The 16,362-nt window shown below is 42.6% G+C and overlaps 1 protein-coding gene across 1 annotated transcript in view; it reads left to right on the top strand.

The window, feature by feature from the left end:
* The first annotated feature begins 4,620 nt into the window (after positions 1-4,620).
* Positions 4,621-16,362, top strand: part of ANKRD29 (ankyrin repeat domain 29) — a 48,443-nt gene continuing 36,701 nt past the window's right edge. The window contains exons 1-2 of the mRNA XM_040588707.1: positions 4,621-4,718; positions 11,690-11,988. The gene's annotated coding sequence lies outside the window, so the exon portion shown is untranslated. The remainder of the gene's footprint in view (positions 4,719-11,689; positions 11,989-16,362) is intronic.

Below are 16,362 nucleotides of genomic sequence, written 5' to 3'. Positions count from 1 at the left end.
GGCACTGCACAAATGTAAGGTAAACTGAAACTTCATGGGGAGGCATGGCAGAGAGAAGTTCAGAGCAAAGCACGCTGCTGGCTGTGGCTGCCTAATGAACTGTGAGGGCAGGCTGCGTGATGCTGCAGGCTCACTTCTGGCTCATGACAAGGAGTATGCGGTACCTTCTCAGTCCTCTTTCCCTCTCTTGAACATCTGTCCCCATTAGAAAATGGTAAGAAAAACCTCTCTTATCCATTCCAATCTCTTCTGAACCCAGATATTAAAGAGTTATGCCACCATTAGAACATACAAACATCTCATAAGACTTGGAAACTCTAACCCTTCCTCCAAGAGGCTAAAAACTTACTTGCCTTCCTTCTGTACTGCCTGAAGTCAGGAAGCAGACTGCAAGCTTTTGAAATCCCTTTCAAATTGCAGCTTCATTCTGGCTCTCTTCTCCTCCCACCAAGAGAGAATACAAATGAAATAACTTTGGAAGGTCTGAGGCTTTAGGAAAGTCCCCCCCTTTGACAAAGTTCTGATCGAACAGATACTGAACACCCACTGCAGTACATCACAGAGCTCAGTGCATCTGCTACTCCTTCCATACCCTCTAATGGGCATGTTTATACAAGTTTCTACCAAAGGAAAAAAAAATTAATATATTTCCATTAACCCTTTGCCAGGAGTTTTATCTTTTGTGCCAGTCACGAGAAAGACGACAGTAAAAAGTGTGAAATCATCTCACACCACGCTAAGAAAGAACATCATCCTCGCTGCCCTGCGTGCTCGTGCTCCCTGTCAGAGCCCCAGGGCACCTCTGCATCCCTCTCACGAGCAACGCACAGCACAGACGCCGAGCCCCACGTTTAGTGCCTGTAAAACACCTCAAAGCCGCCCGACTACGGCCGGACCCCGCTTCTCCCGCCGCCCCGGAGCGATGCCCGCTGTCAGCGAGCGGTTACCAGCGCGGCCCCCCGCCTTCGCCCCCGGCTCACGGCTTTACTGGCAGCAGCACCGCGCAGCGCGCCGCGGGCCGAGCGCCGAGGCCACGAAGCACCGCCCGGCTGCTCCCCGAGCCGCTGCCGGGACGAGCGGCCCCCGCACCCCTGGGAGCACCGTGGGCACCGGCGGGGGCCGAGGCGAGGCCGCCGCCGCGGGCGCCTCCAGAAGGTGCCGGACACCTGCGGGCAGGTGAAGCGCGGGCGGCCTCAGCTCAGCCCGGCCCGGCCCAGCGCCGCCCCGCGCCGGCTCCCTCAGCGGCTGCGGCAACGCCCAGCAGGAGAAAACGCCACGGCGCACCCCGCGGTACCGCCAGCACCCCCGGAGGGGCCGGGACGCCCCCGGAGGACACGCCGACACCCCCCGCCGCGCCGCAGCGCCAGGAGCAGGGTGCGAGGCGAAGGGCGCCCCGGCGCCGCGACCCCTGTCCGGCCCCGGCCGGTTACCTGGATGGCGCGCCCCAGGGGGGCGGCGGCCGGCCCCCCCACCAGCTTGCAGTACAGCTCCGGCCGCCCGCCGCCGCCCGCCGCCTCCCCGCAGGTGGCCGTCGCCCAGATGCTGGCCGCTGCGGCCAGGTTGAAGTACGGCGGGTGCAGGCTGAGCCCCGTCCCACGGGAGCCGGGGGTCTCCGGCTGCGCGGCGCAGAGGGCGAGGAGGACCCAGAGGAGCGGGGAGCCCGGCGGCGCGGCCATCCTGCGCCGGGCTCTGCCCTCGCCGCCCCCGGGGCGGCCCTATAGCTGCGGTGGGCGGGCGGCCCGGGCGGGCAGGCGGCGGGAGGAGGCGGGGGGCTGCCCGCGCGCTGCCGGCGGGGCGGGGCCAGGGCAGACCCGGAGCGGGGCGCCGGGCGGAGCGGGCCGCGCCCCCCGGGCGTGCGGGGTGCGGGGAGCGGGACGGGGCGCGGGAGGGGGGGCTCGGGCCGGGGGGCCGCCCCCCTTGTGCGCGCCTTCCAGGTAGCTGATGTCTGATGCTGCCCTTCCTCGGCAGGTGCGCGGGTTCGTACTTTGAACAAGCCTCAGGGCATCAGCATCCCACCCTCGCGAGCCGCGACCTGTCACGTCACACACGGGCAGGCAAGTCAAGGTTTCCCAGCTTTCTCCTCCAGCAGGGGCATCTGCACGCCAGGTAAACCCCGCTGCTGCCTGCAGGTCTTTGGGATGACACCCCGCGCAAATGCGCTGCAGCGGTCGCTGCTCCTCTTGCGATTTTCAGTGCTCTGGGCTGCTGGAAACCAGGCAGCCCAGGCCACCCCCCGCAATGCACAGCCAGTGTTCTTGGCTCCTGGTGAGGTGGGTGTTCCTGCTCATCCAGGGCAGACAATGAAGCTCCTGTCTTTTTGAAGGGATTTGGCACGGGCTTTGGATAACACAGAAGCTGAGGGGGAGGCTGGGGAGGGAGAAGGAGGCCTAGGAAGCATGTCACCTGTATCAGGAGTTGCACTGCTTAAGGGCATTGCTATCGTAGGTTTCATACTCGTTCACATTTCTACCACCACACGCTCTCACACATCACGTTCAGTTCTCTTGATAAAACTTGCGGGATTCAGACTCAAAAATGTGGTTAGATACACAGACTTATAATATTTTAAGAGTGATTCATGTTAGCAGCAAAGTACTTCATAACTTTATGAGGGCTTTGCTACACAGCACTAGCAAGGGAGATCCCTGGTGTACTGTTTCAGGAAGTGCCAGCCACAAGCTATCGATTCTGTCTACAAGAAAATATCAGCAACCTTGGGTTTGTGCCATGTGGATTTAGCACACCATAGAGACATATCTGTGGGAGACAATTTTTGAGTCCTCCATAATAAAAGTTGGCTGTCATAAATGTAGCATGCTGCAAATTCAAATATATCAGATTTGGCTTTTATATCCATAAATGCTTTCAGTTTCTAGAGCAACTTAAAAATACTCTCCTTTTCCAACAGTGACATTGTGGAAAGGACATTATCTTATTGCATGTGTCCATCGTGTCACTTCCTACAATAGCTTCTACTTCGTAAAAACTGTGAGAGGTTTGAATAAAAGCAAGCAACACCATCTTCAAATGTTCCATTAAACAAAATGCCACACTATCAGATAGGATATCCACTGGTCTTTTCAACCTATTTCTTGAAAACCTGTTAAATCCTAAGTATATCCTGGATTATATAACTTTTTACCAATGGATATCTGGAAGTATCTAACATAAGTGGCCTTTAAGTCCAGGTCAAGCAAGCTCTTACAAAGGCCTGACATCCATTAAATTGCCATCCTTGTCCTCTTTATTGTTAGAGGAATTAAATCAAATTGAATAAAAGCTGAGCAGAGCATGTTCCTGGTAGAAAAGAAATGCTTGGGTAAGGGAAATTCATTATAAAGCACAATATTAAGAGGAACTGATGAAGATTACTATTATGAAGATTAGAAAATCATGCACAATCTCTTTCAGAGTAGTCAGAGTATCTCCAGGCTGGATATTCATTTAGCAAGCTCTGAAAGACGTTGCTCCTGTACATATCCAACAAGCCGTGAAAGATTTTCTCCTCTTCAACCAGAAAGAAACTTACTGTCTTGCACAACATTTGGGGAAAATAGTTTACTCCAGTTATCCTGTACATTCCTACAAATTGGACTCAGGATGGTGGGATTGTCAATTTTACTGCCAAGACATCTTTTGCTGTGAGTGCTTCAAATGCAAAAGAAATAACCTTTAGTTGGTTTAGATACACATCTTGCGCTCCCTTGCCTCTGCATGTGTGGGTATTGTAAGCAGCACTTCTGTGTTTTGAGTTTTGAACTCTTCTTCTGCACCTCTGTCCCTGGTCTCCACAATAAGCACTTGGGAAGGGTTTTCTGAGAAGCATGAGCCTAGGAGAATAAGCAGAACATAAACCAGGTTATTCAAATACATTTGATGAAGCTTTAAAAAAATCACAGAATGTACTGTGAAAGTATAGAAAATAAGTGCCTAGACTAAGAATTTGAGATGGAGAGCTAAATCCTGTGTCTACTAGAATCTGCTCCAAATTTTCTTTGACTGCTCTTGTGTAGAGTAATAGCTGACAATTTTTTCTGGCTTAGTTTTATGGATAGTTCAGGTAAGGAATCCAGCCTCAGTAGATCCTTTGCGATCTCACTTTAAAGAAAAGATTCTTGTGAGCTATTTGGTAGGTTGCACAGCAAAAAGTGTACCCCTTGCTCACAAACACATGTCCTTCCTCAAACAAGAGCATTAGTGAATATGCTGGTAAGTATCACATGAGAAAATATGGCTTATATGAGCAAGAATCTAACACTTCAGTAAAATAATGACATGTTCTTGGATCTGGTTTCCTAAAAGTTAAAAACAGGGATGAAACTTTGCAAACATTAAGAAAATTAGCCTATCAGGTAAAAAAAAGAGAGGAAGAAATTCTTCTGTTCCCCCCCTCAAAGGTGTGAGAAATTTTTTCTTGAATGCAAATCTCCAAACTGTACCCTTTTTTTAATCTATTTTAGGCCAAATCCAAAGCCAGCAGACACCCACAGAAAAGTACTTACTTCACTGAGCTTCAGCTCACCCTATCTAATGTAGAACTCCATCCTGTAAAAAGGTCAGTATCAATAATTCATGGGATAATACTTCATCTTACCCTCATGTCATCTTTTGTTGTAATTACAGGTTCCGGAAACACAGATAAGAATTTATTAGCTGGCAGCTCTTAGCAATCAGCATTTGCACGACAGTGACCCTCTGCAGAAAACACTCTTCTCCAGGTAACCGACCCTTTTTTCCACCCAGTAAATCCTCTCCTTTTTTCCTTCAGCCTTTATAAGATTTGCTTTCCATGTTTCTTGCTTGAGCACTTTAGTGAATAAATGCAGGCAACTGAAAGTGTTTCTGGATATGTATTATTTTAACATAAACATTATGTTACATTAGTAGGCATTTACACTACCGTGGTTACAGATCAGTCTTGTGTTTGCACTTTCTGGTTTGAAAGATGTTAATTTAAGAATGGATTTAAAATTTCAGGTCGAGAATGTTTGCTCCAAAATAGCCTTGCTGATATCATTTCTCTGTTTTGTTATCTTACTGATATGTGCGGTATTGCACATCTCGTCTCATCTCATCTCATCTCATCCTGCCATTTCATAACATGTTTAGGACTTGGTATATCCACTTCACCAACCAGAAACCTGCAGTGAAAATGAGAACATGAAAAAATAGTCTCAGTGATACTAGTGGTAATATTTAGATCCTACTTAATATAATTTACCAAAGGAAGGGGAAAGTGGCACCAAGGACCCCAGAACTTAAGAGCAGCAAAACTAGCACGTATGAGGACTTGTGAACTGCACCACATGAGCTGCACAGCAGGTCAGTGGAAAAGGTAGGAACAAAACCTATGATTCCTGTGCAGGCACCACATTCACCTTTCCACATTGCCATACCAGGTGACGGGGGAGTTTGCTCTTTCTTTGAAAACCAGTATGCTAGCAGGTATCTAGAAAGTCTCTCAGGTTAGATAGATCTGAGTCTCTACTTGGTGATCATTAAAGATTAAATTGACCATCTTGCCCTCCCATAAAAGTTCCATATCTGGCATTTATGTTGGGGCCAATCCTAAAGATTTAGTGTGTGGAAGAGTCTTTCTGCAAAGTACTGGAACTCACCTTCAAAACTGTGATCAGTTAGGCACATCTGTAGCTTAAAGCGTTACTACTCAACCAGAACATTTCAAGCTCAGCTTAGGCTCTGTGTTTTTATCAAGGAAATAAGGCATTTATCACCTCCTGTCATAAATGCTGATCCATGATTGTTATTCAGTTTGTGTCTATAAGTAAACTTTCATTAGTTTTACTAACAGATCTTTGCAGTACACCTAGACTAAAATAAGGCTACTCACACATGCTCTGGTTTAACGGCAAAATGCTGCAGTGTACATTTATGTGCTGGCAGGCCCTATGTCTTCACTGTATTTCATCAAGAAAGATGCATTGTTAAGATCATTTTGGTCTGCTTTTCTGATGACAATATCTTCTGCATCTTGCAGAGTTTCTTGTACCACAGTATTTCAGGACCCTACCACATCACTTTTTGCAAAAGAGAAATTATCCTCTTTATAGTTGAAATAGAGGCACACAGAAGCTAAGACCAAGGTCTAAAATGCAGTTCTGCCAGCAGAAACAGTTTAGATGCCTACAGTGCTTAGTGTAATCCAGAACTCAATTATCCAGAACTGCACTTTTGTCTTGTCCTTTTGTTGATTTCTTTTCTCTTGTTTCTTTCTGGATGTACACCCTAGGATGATGCCATCCTTCTTCACAGGCCATCTATTTCTGAATGTCCTTGTACTGTGCCTGCTAGATCTTATTATCCAGGTATCTGAGTTGATGCTCTTCCAGCTTTTTTGTGATTGGTTGTCTCCATAATGTTGCAGTACTATGCAACTGTGCTTGTTGCATAGTGGTTTAGTAGTTTAGTTTAGTAGTTACCATTTTACTTAGCATCCCTCTACAGCCTAATATCAAGTCTGTCTTTTCTTCAGTCAGCCACGAACCTCATATACCAAGATTTTCCCGCACATTCCGCTTCCTAAGTTTATTCTTCTAATAAAAATTATTCTTATAATAAAAAACCACTATGAATTCTCTCACCTTCCAAGGGCTCTCAAAATAATATATGCAACACCTGTAGCCACATTCTTGTCATAGCTCAACCCTGAACCAATACACTCTTGTATAGGCTTAAAACAGTGCCATCTAATTTGGCTGGTTTCTCACGGTATTTCTCATCACAAGATCATTTCACTCACGAGAGTGAAGCATCTCGTCTATTTTGGCTGACTCAAACTGCCATCTTCTAAAGTAGCTCTTGATTGTCCTAGATACTTCATGTTTGTCTTTGCTGCGTAACATAATAAGAAAAGTTAATGAAAGACTTTTCCTTAACCCGCTGCATCAGGCCAGTCATTACATTTTGAAAAAAAATGAAAGTAAATAAATAATAATAATAATAAAAAAGTTTTGACTAGAGATAGGCTAAGTTGTGATCCTTGATGTAAGAGGGGACTTGCTCACTGAACTGCCTCACAGTACTGCTGTGCTCCTCTAGTGCATGATGTCTGAACGCATACCTTCGGCAGACTGCACAACTAGTAACAAATTACATTAGAGGCTTTTCCATGTCCATGACATGTTAGATGCAATTTTTTTAGATTTTTAGGTCTCTCTCGAAATGTTCTAGCTACAAACATCTTACTAGTGAGTACTCGTGACTTGATGGGATTGTGGACAAAAAAATTAAAAATGCCTGGGTGGCTGATGCAGGACTTAGCTTTATATTGCTGAGAAGCACTAATCCAAAAGAGGAGGAAAGGTGAATATTTGGTAGTTTGCAACACTTTCCCCATTTGGGAGGAGGAAAATTGCATTTTCAAGGCAAAAACATGAGTCCTCATCAGTGTGTAGAAGCCATGCCAGTCCCTCTCAGTCTTGATCTTTGTATGTTTACTCACAAGTGTCCTAGGGGCTAAGGAAACCCTGGAAGTGAGACACAACTTCTTTGGCATCCAGTTCCAAAGAATAAGTCAAGAGGAACACTCTGGGGAATGCAGCTAAAGCTACAGCTAACTTAAGATACCCTAGGCAAGTTACACTTGACTTTTCTCCACTATATTGACTATAGAGCCTGATGTGTCTGTTTGTTTGGGGATTTTTTACTTGAATAAACTTCCTAATGGGTAACATTAAAATCCACCCACTTTATTGTTTTGCTCCTTAATGGATTTCCTTTTTATTCTTGGTTTTCTGTACTTTTTTATAGAGTCACTCATGGACTTAAAGTTCAAAAAGAAGAAAACAAGTCTTGGTCATATAATGCCTGATTCTTTGTGAAGAGGCATGTGCTCCCTTTGGTCAGTACCCAATGACTTGTTGGTCAGACATCTGGGGAAAAATAAAATGTCTACTCACTATACTCTTTTTCACATCCTGCTTTTTTTATTTGCTGACATCAGTGACATCAATGCTATTATTGCTACTTTGTCCGTCATAACGGGGGAAAGCAGATATAAACAGACTCACTGCCACAGCACACCGAGCAGCTTCTCATGGAAACCACTTATTTGTAAACTGCTCTTAACAGATTTTGAAACTGTTAGTTACATTAGATTGACATCTGAATTTCATAGTTTTCTCTGTAAGCATTTTCTATGATCTGATCTGTATTAATAAGGCAGTACTTTTTCTGGGATCTGTTTTCAGCAAGGCTTTTGTATTTTTAGGCAGTGTTGCTGTCACAGATTTAGACACTGCCTCAGATTTACTTCAACCTCAGCTCTAGCCTGACCATAGTCTCATCAAGTTCTTAAGTTTTAAATAGAATGCTACATTTAAATGTGGTAGGAAGCCAGACCTTCAGCAGTGTAAACTGAGGAGACTCCAGTGTTAAATTGGTTTATTCCAGCTTCAGATCAGGCGACAAATGTGACTTAAGTTTTAAAGCAGTTGCAGTTCAAGAACATTAAGATTTACTTGGTTTTGGTTTTGGAAGTTGGAAAAGATAGTAAGCTTAAACAAATCCCTCATGAAAGTTCACAAAATTTATTGGAGAATACCTTTGCTATGCTATTTTAAGCACAATTATAGATTTCCCTAACACAGATATAATACACTATCAAAATTCGCTATGGAAGAGTTATTTATAATTCTAAGTTGTAACTCTTACAAAGACTTTGTTGTTGTTAATAACAATTGGTTTCAGCCATGTTAATTATCAGACACTTTGTTCGGAGATGTGATAGTGCTAGCTTCTTAGTGCTGCTATAATATTATTTTGTCGTTTGGGTATTTTATCATACAGTTGTACCCCTATGTTCTTTAGCCAAGTTCGTTCTTTTCAGTGAGGGGACTGATTTTCTGACCAGCAAGGCATAAGACAGAGAAATTGAACGGACTGACCTGTAGCCAGTAACTCAAATTTTGTACCTGGCAACGTAAGTAGTTTCTGTCTTGCATGTATAGAGATGACTCTTATCAAACTTGCTTATGTCCTATCATCCTTACCCTAAGCCCAAGGTCTGAGGTCCTTTCCTTTGAGGACCTCCACTCTCTACAAGTGAGGATGAAAACAACCTACTAGATGAGTTTTACTGAGCAGGGTAAGCTCCTCGGGAGGTATCTCAGAGTGTCTGGACCCTGGAGGTTATGCTCTTCAATGGCTTCTGTTGTCCTCTGGCAAGGCTTTTGGGACAGACAATAAATAACCAAACCCATATGGTTCTGCCGTTCAGAATGTCTTGCAGGAATGAGATGGTGTGAATCTTAAGCTTATGTGCTAAAGACAGAGCAGTTTTGTGGTTCTTGTGCAGCACTAATGAGGTGTGTCCTCTTTAATGAATCTGTTTACTTAGGCTTAGGAAGATAACTAGAATTTGGCCTGTTTTCTTATATTGAGGTTTTTTTCTATCTTTGTTAGTGAACATATGCAAAACTTCCACTTACAAGAATAGGAGTCAATTGTATACTGTGGGAAAAAAATAGCAAACCCTAGATCAGGGGTCCTCAAACTACAGCCCACGGGCCGGATACGACCCCCCAGGGTCCTCAATCCAGCCCCGGGTATTTACAGACACACACACCCTGCCGGGGGTTGGGGGGGAAACCAAGCAGCCGCAGATGACTGCCTGCCACTGCATCTGCACACCGGCCCCCTGGTTAAAAAGTTTGAGAACCCCTGCCCTAGATAATAAGTCGGTTTTCCTACCCGTAGTAGCATATGGGATAGATCATGCATGTTCTTAGGCTCACATCATCTCCCATAGTAGAGTTATATACAATAATCTACAAGCAGTGCCCAGAAAAAATGGCCACGATATGATTCCATTTGAATATGCCTTTATATTTCAAGAGCTTCACTGCCCATCAACTTTAGATTCTCCATGGACTCAAACAGCCGTTTTCATTATCTGCACCAGCATCAGCCAGTAGTTACTTGCCATTCATAGAATCAGAAAACATGCAAACCTGAAGCGCCTGAATGCAGGTTCACTGGCTGCTCTCTGGCTGAGTAGATGGAAAATAGGTAAACAGTTAACTTCAGGCTGAGTCATAAAATCAATATATATAGATGATAAGCAGGGAAAGGAAATGACAGATGAAGAAAACAGATTCACAATCTGCACATGCTGTCTTGAAGTAATAAAACTTCAGGAGACCAAAATTCCAAGACTGAGAGGGGAAGGATGAAAAATTTTAAAGCCTGATGTACCTGTACAGATGCTAACACAGAGATGTGTAAGTTCAGCAGTAAAAGGCATTTACACTGAAGTAAAGATGGCGTGGTGGTGCTTACACTGGACTGGAAATTAGTCTTAGATGGTAGCTGTACTCCTTTCATTGACTTCCTTGACACATCACTTAGTCTCTGTGGCTAAAAGCGTTAATTTGCTGGGAACAAATGGGAAAGAGGAAACAGGAGAGCAAATTCGTTGAAACACTCAAATGACAATTTGCAGAAATTACACTGTATTACTTATCCAAGTACAATGCTAACATCTCTCTGATTCCTGGGTCACTAGCCCAGGCGTCAGTTCAAAGGTCCATGTGAAGGACGTTAATAACACTTGCAGGGTCCCTAGCAGCTAGGTGTCCTTACACCAGCTTATACCAGCAAATCTGGTGTGAAATTTCCTATCATGGGAGGCCTCAGCAAAAGAAACATGAAGTGAAAAGAGAGATTCAAGGTAACAGCTCCCTAGAAGGATGAATCCATACAGTTATGAACGTGCTGTGTAGACTATTTCTATTATTAAATTAACTTCTTCTTTTTGAGGTCCAATTTTGTAAATCCTCCGTTCTGTTTTTAAAAGGTTTATGGGATACAAAAATATTTGGTACAGTTTTTCTAAGAAGTCTGCAGGATTTGTTTCTAAAGTAATTTTTACTGTTCCCCTTATTATCATATTAAGATATTTCTAAGAATACCTCACAAAATACAGGGTAACTCAAAGTACATTCTTTATACAGTATCTAGTAGTTTTGGTAAATTATCTAGTAGTTTTAGTAAAATAGGCTTGTATTTTTTAAAATATTATAAAAAGAAGGAACAGGCCATGTAGCTGGTTATGCTACAGTTTGGCAAGGGAAAGATAAATGTAAATGATAGGCCAGATGGAAAATCTTCTAGTTTATATACTGCTTTATTGAAGTTATTGCTGATGATTTAAATACGTTTTCTTGAACAAGAAAAAATTAAATTAACTAACAGTGCATGATCGTAACAATTTATTTGCAGGACATTTATCATTTCTTTCTTCTTTTGGAAATAATTAGATTAATTATGATCTTATATGTCAGAAGCTAAGTTTTAGTTAAATTGTTCTAAAATTTCAGTATTTCACAAATTTCACCAGTACAGTCATAATGCAAACTTCAAGACTTCTCAGTCTAGTAAAAGGATCAACTTCAGGTAATGCAAAAAATACAATGTATTTTAGAAAGCTAATAACATGCTGGAAATACCCCATCTTTTCAGCATTAACTGGAAGGGTACTTGCTACAATATTCCTGTTGTTTACATTATTTAAACTCGGGCATTTCTTAAATGACTGCTCTGCTTCTTTCATAATGAAATAAATGCATAAAAACGAACTGTTTAAAGATATAGTGACTTGCTATAACTCTGGAAAAGACAGACCAACCATTCATTTCTTCCACTCTTTAAAACATCGTTCTCTGCACAGGCACTCGTCAGAGCCTGAACTCAGTACGAACCCTTGAAGCTTCAGCCCCAAGCTCCATCACCTGCATGAAAGGAATGGATAGCGTGGGCCAGCCATTGGGAGGAACTTCTTTTTGCCAGCACTTCACAGACTTACTTTCTGGATTGCTAAATCTGTTCTCAGCTATTATATGGAAGTTGTTTAAGGACAGCAATGAAGGCAGAGCAGTCAAGTGTCATAGGAAAAGCTCTCATGGGAAGCTCTGCCTTTGAACGGATCTGATGAAAGGTGGTCAGAATGGATTGCTGTTTCCCACAGAGGTTTGTGTTACACAGCTTGAAGCAGCTGGAACTCAAATTATTATTAAGCAAAGCAGATCTCTGCTGCAACTCTTGCAGCAAGGTAAAAGTAGCACACTTTTTTTCCAAGGGCAGTGCTGTTTAAGGGATAGGAACTTCTAGCTGTTTCACTTTTCCCATGAAGTACTGGGAATGAAATGTATGTCTTGTGCTAGGTGCACAAGAGACCTTGCACTGCCTGGTTATGGAGATAGAGTTAATGATGGATGTTAGCAGAGCAGCTGTAACGTGAATTTGTGGTTTCTTTACAGTATACAACTTTCTTAAGGGTACACAGCATAGTCATTTGTTTCTCTGACACAAAAAAAAGCACTCTAGTTAAGAAGCCTGAAGTATACTTAGTGGAAGTAGCATGTAGAGAGCACTGTACAACTAGTGCTTTGGCTTTGGGACTGAATTAGTAGTAAAATTCCAACATATTACATGGAATATAGGCAGATGATATTTTTCAGAGGCTTATGTTTCAACCAAATAAAGAATCTAGTCCCGATCCTTCTATGAGCTTGCTATGTGATCTTGGAAAAAAATTGCTCAATTTCCTTTACCTAGGCATTACCACCTGTATAACAGAGATACCAGTATGACTTAAAAAATCAAATAAAATAATTAAGATCCTAACACAAAGTGCAATATACAAGTTGAAGACTGTAGTGTTCCTGGTAATGCAAAATTGACAGTCACTCAATTAATAGCTTAATTTTCTCTGAATTTTGCAATATTCCATTGTCAAATTAAAATAGGTTCTACAACAAAGAAATCAACACATCTAGGTCGAAGTCCTTAAAGAGTCACACATAAGTGCTCCCCAGAGCCTGAAACAGGTCTCATAAAAAAGGGTGCAAATATACTGGAAAGACATCACAGCACGAATTAACATGATGCAAACCTATGAATTAATCCTAGGAGTTGTCACTGTATGGTAGGACTTTTTGATTCCAGCGTCTCAAGTGTCAGATCTTCCTGGAGTAATGTTATTGAAATCTTTGTCTGTAGGGTGCTAGAAAGAATAACATTTTGGCTTAAAATGAACAGCATCCTTTTTGTTCATAAATAGATGAAGTTAGGGGACTACATACCACCTCAGCAGCAAAGACTGCATGGCACCTAGTGTATGTGAGTGCCTATGCATTTTCACAGTGACACATTGATGGACGTGTACTGGCATTTTCATGATTTAAGAGTCCTTGTACACACAAGAGAATGCTGGAAGCAAAACATCAGCTCGCCAAACTAATTTAGAAACACCTCTCTGATCTGTCACCATTCCTTCTTTTGAAAGTAATTATCTAAAAATATGTTAAAAGACAGTTGGAATAACAATAATAGATGGGACTCAAATTAATATTCACCTCATAATGTCCTAGAATTTTGCAAACCAGGGTTAGCGAATTACATAAATTACAATCCACCTGAGACACATGGCAGGTTTTATCCACTTGTTCAAGTGTTTCAGATGACATGAGCAGTGCTATTCTCATTTAGAGAAGAAACCCCATATATTCAACCCTAAGTGCCTGTGAAGGAGCCAAAGGGCATTTAAAGTTGCAACCAAGAAGCAGCTGAGGATTCCCTTTGGGCATAGGAATACTCCCAGGTGGTATAGCATGCTGGATTAGGAATGGTTAATACAGGGCATGAGCATGCCCAGGCACTCCAGGGTGTATCGCTCTTGTTGCACAGGTACAAGCCGATGACACAAGCTGTGCTCAGCAAATACAGCATGCTTGGAAAGTATCACATTTATTGTGCATGCTCTGTACCATGCATTTGCCTATGCATAATGCACCCTGAAAAGGCTGGTTTCATTGTGTCCTGATAGAGGGTTGATAGAGCACACGTACATGAAGTCTACAGTAAATCACAGTGGGCAGGCTTAGGATTTCCAGGTGTTTTGTGGCTCATTTGTAGGTACTGCAGGACATCTATAAGTACTGGGCAAATATTGAAAGTTCCCAGATTCTTACTGGATGAGAGAACACACACAGGGGAAGGGGAAGGAGCAGTGGCACAAGACTTTGGCTACTTTTCAGGCAGGAGAGGGGGCCAAAATGGCTGTACCAGACAGTTTATAAGGCATTTTTTTCTACACTGAAGACTGCATTGCAATGTAGAGGTATTTAAACTAGCTATGGCAGTAATAGCAATCTACTTTGGACAACGCAGGCTGTCTGCATTTGCAAGTAGTGCAGACTAACAGGAGTGGATCTGTAGAGCAAATAGTTGGTGCTGAGGACCTGAAATCTACATTGTTCCCATTTCATGTTGGATTTGTGTGTCTGCTTTAATTCAGATTAGCAGTTATTCAATCCCAGGACATGAATACCCATTTGCAGCTGCAGTCCACCAAGTCGGCTCCTGGAGAAATTCTTTGAGTTCTGTTTAAAATGGATCCAGTTTGCATAGTACAAGATCCCTCCATAATAAGAACAACAGCACAGTAAGGGGAAACAATCAGGAGATTCAGAAGTGTACTCCTCATCCAGGCTAAAGCATTAATGTAGACATCTCCAGAGAGATCAGCATGAACTGATTTAGCTAGCCAAGTGGATGGATTTGTTGGTCTACTCGGATGTCCGTGCTGGCACAGCTGAACTGCTGGTGGTGTCCAAGCTGGCCAACTTGGTTGATGCCACGGTGCAGTGCAGCCAAGATCAAGAGTGATTTTAGCAACGTAAAGGGTCTGGAGAACAGGGAAAGACAAAGAAGTTTTAGAGCTCCTCTCTTACTGCATGCTGATACTGAATCTTGCTGACAAAAACTGATGCGCAAAAGCCTTTGCTGATACTTTCAAAAATAACCTTTGTCCTGGGTGTCTGCATTTTGAGTTATAAGGCAAGAGAATGTAAGGAAGGCAAAATGAGAAACCATTTTTTAAGATTTTGGCACAAAGTCTGGCCCAACCCTGCACAGGAGGTCATAGGCAGAAACACGCAACAGTCCTCTAAGAGGCAGTGATTCAGGATTTTTAAATTATGCAGAGGGAACTGGAGAAGCAAAAAGGATTTATACCTTTAGTAAAATAGGAATAGAATTTGCTCTTCACAGTAGCCAGGCATATATTACTGTTGTTGTCTGGGGAAAACCAGGCTTCAAAATTTGTAACTGAAACTGCTGAAGATTGCTCCAATTTACATTTTAAATTATGTTTTCTTTTTAATCATTGTATAAAACAGTTTATTTCTGGGAAAGCATACAAACCTATTTACATTTTTTGAATATTTGAAAAACTAAATACTGATGGAAGCAAATGTCCCAGGAAAGAAAACAATGCAGATACAGCTGAAATCAATAACATTATAGTAAGATCTCCACCTTCTGTAAGACACTAGTAAAAAATAAGTTATAATCAGAGAATAAATGTCACAGGCTCCCATCAGTAGTCTTTATACAGGTGATACTAGAAGCAAATGCATCAACACTACGGACATGCAGCCATACAGGGAATGAGAAGTTAGTGCAGAAACATATTTGTCAATGCAGTATCTCCTCAGTTACGCTGATGCAGTGTGTGATACACCCTGCTGTAAAGAGCTCTGGAGTCTAGAAGATGGGTCAAATTTAGCAATAGGTTCTTGAGATGGGGGCAGAAGAGCTCACTGAAGTTACAAACATATGCTGACCACCATAATTGGCTAAAATATAGTTACAGTGTATGTTATTTACATACACAGCAAGCAAACTTCTATTGCTCTTCGTTGACATTTCTAAACATGTATTTGCTTGTTGATTGCTACTTTTTAAAGCAAATGTAAATGAATGTAGTGTTTGCATAAAAACTTGTAGATGTTTGCATGGAGATCTCCAAATGAACGTTTTGACTAACACAAAATTTGTGCCACTTCTTTTAATTCTCTATATATAGCTGTGCCTGAAATGTTCTGGCTTAGATGAGATTTCTCTGTGATTTACACAGAATGGCTGTATTAGCTTTTAAAAGCAATTTATTTTAGGTAGCCTTCAGATTTGTACAAAACACCATGACTCAGGATATTTGAAATAATCACTGTGATGAAATACTAGGCGATAGGAACACAGCCTTCTGCCCTGCAGATGAGTTCTGTCAAACAGGTAACAAATCCCAACCAGTTTAAATATCTCACAATCTTAAATATCCTGCCAAGGATCAAGAATAGGGAAGATGTGGGCAGCGTAACCATGTGGCCCTAAAATACAGTATTACCACTTCCAGTAACAGGCACTGAGTTTGCAAGGCCTCAGGAGTGAGGCTTGTCAGGCTTGCTCTCTCCAAACTTTTCTTGACCTCCCCACAACTTTGTTTTACATGGTGTAGCCCTAAGAGCAGTTTTTCTAATTGCCCTTCTGTCTATGAGTAAT

This window comes from Falco naumanni, chromosome 3, assembly GCF_017639655.2.
Source record: "Falco naumanni isolate bFalNau1 chromosome 3, bFalNau1.pat, whole genome shotgun sequence".
Lineage (NCBI taxonomy): Eukaryota > Metazoa > Chordata > Aves > Falconiformes > Falconidae > Falco > Falco naumanni.
This window is presented reverse-complemented; position numbering and strand designations above follow the sequence as displayed.